The 7,516-nt window shown below is 42.3% G+C and overlaps 1 non-coding gene across 1 annotated transcript; it reads left to right on the top strand.

Moving 5' to 3' along the window:
- Positions 1–6,774: 6,774 nt before the first annotated feature.
- LOC118760594 (small nucleolar RNA SNORA73 family) lies at positions 6,775–6,978 on the top strand. Its single transcript, XR_004996871.2, has one exon. It is a non-coding gene; the product is annotated as a small nucleolar RNA SNORA73 family (small nucleolar RNA).
- Positions 6,979–7,516: the final 538 nt, after the last annotated feature.

The raw sequence follows: 7,516 nt of genomic DNA, 5'->3' as shown, positions 1-7,516 counted from the left end.
GTTGATATCTGTGTAATTGCCCCTCCTTATGTGGACTTTAGTGGGGACACCTTCCTGTTTTCCATCTTTGCTTATGATTCGTCTCCTTTTTTTTCTGGATTTAGTACATTTCTAAGGAGATTTTGTAGAGCTGGTTTTGTGCTGGCATATTCTTCTAATTTCTCTTTGCTATGGAAGTGTCTGATTTCGTTCTCAAATACGAATGAGATCTTTGCTGGGTACATTATTCTTGGTTGACAGTTGTTCTATTTCAGGATTTGGAAGATCTTTGTCCATTCTCTTCTTGCTTGTAAGGTCTCTTCAGATAAGTCAGCAGTGATTCTGATTGGCTTTCCCCTATATGTGATCTTTTCTCTGCTTCATGCTTGTCTCAGGATTCTTTCTTTGTCTTCGTTGGAGTGGAACTTGAACACCATATGCCTGGGTGAAGATCTCTTTGGGTCATATCTGCTGGGAGTCCTCTGACCGTCCTGGATTTGGGCAGGGTTCATGTTCCAAGTGTTTTGGAAGTTTTCCTGTATAATTTCATCAAGTACCATTTGCATTCCTGACTCTCCGTTCCTTCAGGAAGGCCAATAATCCTAATATTCGATTTCCTGAGGTTGTCTTTCCTTTCTTGTATGGTCTTATTGGCTTTGTTCAGACTTGTCTCCAGCTGTTGAATGAGCTGGGTATGTTCATTTTGCGTGTCTTCTGTTTCAGAGATCCTCTCTTCTGCTGTATTTATTCTGTTGGTTAGGCTCTCAATTTTGTGCTCTAAGTCAAGGATTTTACTTTTCATTTGTTGTATTTCTGTGACTATGTGGTTCTTGAATTCCTTGAAGTCCTCTCAATTCTTCTCATTGTCTCTGACAGATTTTAACATTATTTTTTTGAATTCCTTGTCTGGTAGATCTTCCATGTCTTCATCTTGCATCTCCGAAATAGACACTGGCTTTTGATCCTTTATTGGTGGGGTGCTGGCTCTCTCATCTGGATCATTACCTTTTCTGGTATTTGGTATTTCTTCCCATTGTGTTAGTGTTTCTTTTTGAGACACCCAGGCTCCAGCGTGCTGAGGGGTCTCCAAGCGCTATCCTGCAGAGATCGGAGCCTGCAGGCGTGGAGTAGCAGGGTGCGGGAATTTTCAAGGCACTTTTGGTGTGTCTCCAGTACCCTGGACTTCAGGGTGCCACTTCCAAGGCCCAGCAGATTCAAAGCGCATTCTCAGCTCATCCCCTACACATATGCGAACACAGGGCTTGGGGGAATGAATGCACCCTCCGTGTGCGCCCCCTGTGCGTGGGATCACAGGGCACGGAGGATTCTAGGTGCTTTCTTGGTGTGTCCACAGTGCCAGGGACTGCAGGGCGTGGAGGTTCCAGGCACTCTCTGGGAACACCTCCTGCACGCGGATCCGCAGTGCCCTCCTGGTATGTCTCCCAAGCACGGAACTGTAGGGCGTGGGGTATTCCAGGTGCTCTCTGGAAGCGGCTCCTGTGCAGGTCCGCCCACCCCAGCAGCATGGGACCGCCCACCACAGCGCTCGCGCAGGGGACCGCCCACCACAGCGCTCACATGGGATCGCCCACCCCAGCGCTCGCAGGGCACCACCAAGCCCAGAGGCATGCCGGGTCCGCACAGCCCAGAGGTGTGGGCGGGTTCCTGTGGGTCAGTACCACCCAGCTGTGTGCCAGTCCGCAAGGCACGGGGGAGCATTCAGTTCGCCTTCTGCCCTTCTCCTCAGCTCACAGGACCACTGTGCGTCACCTCCAAGACACAGTTTTGGCAGTTTCAAGGCACTTGTCCTGCGTCCCCAGATGCTGGAATCTCTGAGGGGGGAGGGGTGGGGAGATGAGCACCAAGGATGTTCAGGCTCTGTGCGTGCCCCTGGAGGGTTAACTCCGGGAGCCTAGACCCACTGCCACCCCTACCCAGCTCACTCAAACCTCAGGTTCTTGCAGTTTGCCTCTGCCACTGGCGAGGACCTACGCCGCGGGTGTGGCTCCTGTCGGGTGCAGTCGGTGCAGCGGGTGCGGCGGCTGCAGCATCTGCGGTGGGTGTGGCGGCTGTTGGTGGTTTCTGTGGCTCCTACGGCTCCTGCAGCTATGGCTGCAGCTCCTGGCGGCTTCACTTAAATGTGACTCAGCAGGTCTGGAGCAGAACGCTGTCTTCCCTGCCTTTTGTTTTATTTTGTTTTGTTTTTTCCCTGGTTGCTCTTCCGAGTTGTGTGGTTTTTTTTGGCTCCACACTGTCCAGGGAACTTCACGCTCCTCTCCCTGCAGCTCTATGCTGCTCCACTTACGCTTTTGTCGCGTTCTATCCCTCTCTGTCTGTGAGCTCCCTCACAACAATCCTCCTATGTCGGCCATCTTGCAAGTCTAAATAAATAAATCTTGAAAATGATAAAGGCATACAAAAAGATTCTTTCACGGAGTTATTGATGTTAGAATTACCTAAGTAATTGTATAGGAATCATTTCTTTTTCAGTGCATGGAACTTAGTAAATGTGCAGAATATGATGATAATTCACTGAGTCATACTGTAAATGGTAAATTTAGTCAATTACCTTCTTTTCCCCGTAATGTCCTTCCATCACTGTTTCAGAGGATGCAAAAGCAAAGGCCAGCATTCTTTGAGATTGTTGTTTTAGGTATTCAATCCCATCTCTGAAGCTCTTTCCTTTGTTTATATGTTAGGAAAAGGTTATTAGTTACTCATGAGATGGAGAGGTAATGACCACCTGTGTCCAGTTGTCAGTTGGTAACGGAATAGTTTTGTCAGACAGAAATACCCTGGAGAGGAGGCGAGCCATCACCCTACCGAAACCTCAGTAAGGTAGAAGCCTGCTTCTTGCTACTATCGCTATGGCAACCGGACATAGTTGGCAAATTCAGCTGATGCTCCAAGGGCAACTCAGAAGGTCTGGCTGAGCTGGCCAAGCTGCCACAGAATGGGTGTGGATGAGAAGAAAGGACTCTTGTGAACAGAATTCCATGAGTCATGCTGGCTGATAAATCAAACAGTATTTTTTTAAAAAGTCCAGGTTTTTGCACACATAAGACTTCAGGATGACCGGAGAAAAACCCTTATCTTGTTTCCCACTAAGAGCTGAAAATATAAAAGGGCAAGTGTGTCAATTGCCCATTATTTTTCCTTTTCTCGAGAATCATTTTCTAACCTTACTAATGGTGGCCTTCTTGCTGGCGGCTTTGCAAACCAAAAAGCATCACACACACTCAGCAGATTGGGGAGTGGAGTAACTGTTATTACCACTGCCGACAAAAGTTTGATGCTGACCCTAACAAATTTGGGACCCTTCTATACTTCTACTTTTGCAAAATGAAGCAGAAAAGAGTCTGAATAATGTCCCAGTAGTTTAATGACAGATGAATGATTACAGAAGCAAGAAAATACATATTAATGGTAGTTGGGAGAGGTAATTTTCTTTTTTAGAACTATTGGTAGAAGACCTAGTTATTTAAAAAGCTATTGAACATGACTCTATGGCACAACGAGTTAAGCCACCATCTGCAGTACCAGCATCCCTTTTAGGTGTCAGTTTGAGTCCTGGCTGCTCCACTTCCAATCCACCTTCCTGCTAATATAAATGGGAAAGCACTGAAAGATAGCCCGCGTGCATTGGCCCTGCACCCAGTGAAAACATGGAAGGGACACAAGAGATCACAAATGGCCAAAGCTATCCTGAAAAATAAAAATCAAGCTGGAGGAATCACAATTCCAGACCTTAAGACATACTACAGAGCAGTGGTCATCAAAACAGTTTGGTATTGGTATAGAAACAGAGAATAAGATCAATGGAACAGAATAGAAACCTTAGAAGGGAGTCCACACTTGTACAGTCAACTCATTTTCTGACAAGGAATCTGAAAATAATCCAGGGGAAAAGCCTGTTCTCTTCAACAAATGCTTTTGGAACAATTGGATAGCAGGCTGCAGAGATAAGAAGCAAGACTCCCCGCACACACCTGTCATCTTCTACAAAAATCAGCTCTGAACGGATCAGGGATCTGCACCCAGAAACCATCAGGCTACTAGAGTAAAACATAGGAAGCACTCTTTAAAGTAAAGGAATTGGGAAAGACGTCTTATAAAAGTCATCAAAAGCATAGGCAGTTAAAATAAAAATAAACAAATTAAACTACATTAAGCTAAGAAGTTTCTGTACAGCAAAGGAGACTACCAACAAAGCAAAGAACAACCAATACAATGGGAAAAAAATCTTTGCACACTACACAACTGAGAGGGGACTAATGTCCAGGATTTACAAAGAGCTTCAGAAACTTAACAACAAAATAGACAACTCTGTAAAGAAATGGGCAGAGGAAATGAGTAGGCATTTTTCAAAAGTACAAATTCAAGTGGCTAAAAAATATATGAAAAAATGCTCAAGCTCTCTAGCTGTCAGGGAAATACAAATGAAAACCACATTGAGGTTTCCTAACTCAAGTGAGACTGACCTACATTCAGAACTCTTAAAACAACACCTGCTGGCGTTGGATATGGGAAGAATGGTACTGTTGTTCACTGTTGATGGGAGTGTAGGCTAGTACAACCACTATGGAAGTCAGTATGGAGAGTGGTAAGAATAGTGAAAATTGACCTGACACATGACCCAGCTATTCCAATCCTGGGAATATATTCAAAAGAAATGAAATCCACATATGAGAAAGGAAGCTGTAATCCTATACTTACAGCAACATAATCCATTAAAACAAACACATGGAAACAACCCAAATGCCTGTCAAAAGAGGAGTGGATAAATTGTGGTACATCTACTTCATGGATTACTACTCAGCCATTTAAAAGAATGAAATTCTACCATTTGCAACCAAATGGTCTCAACTAGAGACCATTATACTTAGTGAAATAAGTCAATCCCAAAAGGACAAATAACTTATGTTCTCTCTGATATAAGACAAACTTCATGCAAAATATAAGATCAATAATCCTTTCAACATTGTTTTTGCTACATGTCATGAGGTTAGATATTGTTTTTTACTTTAATTCATTCAAAAATGTTTTTGTTTGTTATTAATTTGCTCACTGACTCACAGGTCACACAATAGCATTGTTTGCTCCAGGAAGATATTTGATTTTTCTTTTTCATTTCTTCAGCAAAACATTGGTCATTCAGTAGCATGTTATTTAACTTCACGTTGTAAATTTTCTATTTTTCCATCTGTTGTTGATTTTGTCTCATGGTGTTTCATATAAGGAGATATGCAGTAACTGTGTGGTAGAGAGTATCACATACAAATGTGAAGTACAGTGTGATGTGCAACTCTACTTCCAAACCAAAGATGGACTCCCAAAGAAACCGTTGAGTGTATCTTAACAATAGGATACTGGACTGTGCCATTGTCCATGCCTACAATGTCAGGATACACTTAAACAGCAGAATGATGGACTTACTACTGATTGTGAAGGACTATACTATTGTATTGATACGGGAGAAATCATTGATAGATGGGGAGACAGGAATTTGGGGAGAGGAAAGAAGAACGGAAATCCCAGATTAGTAAAAATAAATAATTTTTAAAGTCTATTTATTTTATTGGAAAGACAGATTTACAGAGGAAAGAAAAGACAGGCCAAGATTTTCCATTTGCTATTTCATTCCTGAGTTGAACCGATCGAAAGCCAGGATCCTAGAGCCCCTTCAGGTTTCCCATGTGGGTGCAGTGTCTCAATGATTTTAGTCATCTTCTGCTGTTTTCAGAAGCCACAAGCAGGGAGCTAGACAGGAAATGGAGCAGCCAATACATGAATCGGCACCCATGTGGGATTATGGCACTTGCAGGTAAAGGATTAGCCAATTGCACCATCACTCTGACTCCCATTTTTCTTTTTAAAAAATTTATTTATTTGAAAGCATAGTGACAGAGCTATCACTTTAAACCGCTGGTTTACTCCCTAGACGGCTGTTATGGCCAGACCTGGGCCAGCTCGAAGTCAGGCACCAGAAACTCTATCCTAGGCTCCCACCATGGTGGCAGGGGCCAAAGCACTCATACCCATTCTTCATTCCCAGGTGCATTAATAAGAAGTTGTACCAGCAGCAAATCACCTGAGACTAACTGAAACTGTGACATAGGACACCAACTTAAAATGCACACAAGCAATGGCTTAACTTGCTGTGCCACTTAGCAGGGTCCTAATTTCATTTCATAGTTTTCAGTATAAAGATGTTTTACTTCCATGGCTAAACTACATACTTTTATATGGAAATGGTATCAATCTGTGTGTATTCAATTTACATACTACCATTTTACTAAACTTAAAAATTCTAACAGATTTTGGGGGGGAGGGATGGACTGGGGAGTGTTTGTTGGGGTTTTCTATATATAGAGTCATGTCTTCGAACAAGAAAAATATCTTCCTTTCCAACTTGAATGGTTTTCTTCCGTTCTTTTGCCTAATTGCTCTAGCTATGACTTCTACTGCTATTGTTGAAAAGAAGTGATAAGTGAGCAGTTTTTTGTTTGTTTGTTTTTGTTTGTTTTTTCTGGTCTGGGAAGCAAAGCTTTCAACTGTTCACCATTGAGTATGTTAGCTGTGCATTTCTAATGGAAGTACATTTTTTCCATACCTGATTTGTTTACAGTTTTATCGAGAAAGGATATCAAATATTCTCATATAAATTTTCCACATCTATTGATCATATGATAACGCAGTGACATATATAGACTTGTGTTATGTTGAAACATCCTTGTATGCTTGGAATAAATCCCACCTGATTGTGCTACATGATCCCTTTAAAGTGCTGTTAGCCCAACGCCAACACCCCGGAAGGTAAGTCTCCCTGGGTCTTGTCCTGGTGGTGTAGGGGAGCACCGGGCTTTGCCCCATGATGTACAGGCTCCCTCCATGATGTTGAAGAAAAAGCCAGACCTTGAGTCTGCAGCTGCATATTCCTACAGCTTCCCAGAGTCCATTGGGCTATGAATAGGAAGACAAACCATGCAGGAAACATTTCTCGAATGCTTTGTGTGTCTCTGCCTCCAGTGTTTTTGGTTTTTGTTTTGTTTTGTTTTGTTTTTACTGCTTTGACAAATGATTTTCTTCTTGAAAAAATAAAAATGTGTTGCTAAGTGTAGTTTGTTAGTGTTTTGTTAAGGATTTTTGCGTCTATTTTTTAAAAATATATTGGCCTATAATTATCTTGTAATGAACTTGTTCGTCTTTGATATTATTTTAATGCTGGCTTCATGAACTCAGAAGTTATCTCTACAATTTTGGGGGAAACCTGGGGGGAGGGGAAAGTGCTATTGATTCTTCTTCAGATGAGTGGTAGAATTCATTGGTGAAACCATCTGGTTCTAAACTTTTTCGTAGGGAGACTTGTTATTACTGATCTAATTTCCTTACTCTGTTTCTCTGTTCAACTTTTCTAACTCTTTGTGATTCAATTTTGGCATGTTGTATGCATACATAAAATTCCGTTTTTTCTAGGCTGTCCAATTAGTTGATCTATAATTGCCATGGTTATTTCACACTATCCTTTAAATTTCTA

The sequence above is a fragment of the Ochotona princeps genome, chromosome X (genome assembly GCF_030435755.1).
Source record: "Ochotona princeps isolate mOchPri1 chromosome X, mOchPri1.hap1, whole genome shotgun sequence".
In the NCBI taxonomy this organism is placed as follows: Eukaryota; Metazoa; Chordata; class Mammalia; order Lagomorpha; family Ochotonidae; genus Ochotona; species Ochotona princeps.
This window is presented reverse-complemented; position numbering and strand designations above follow the sequence as displayed.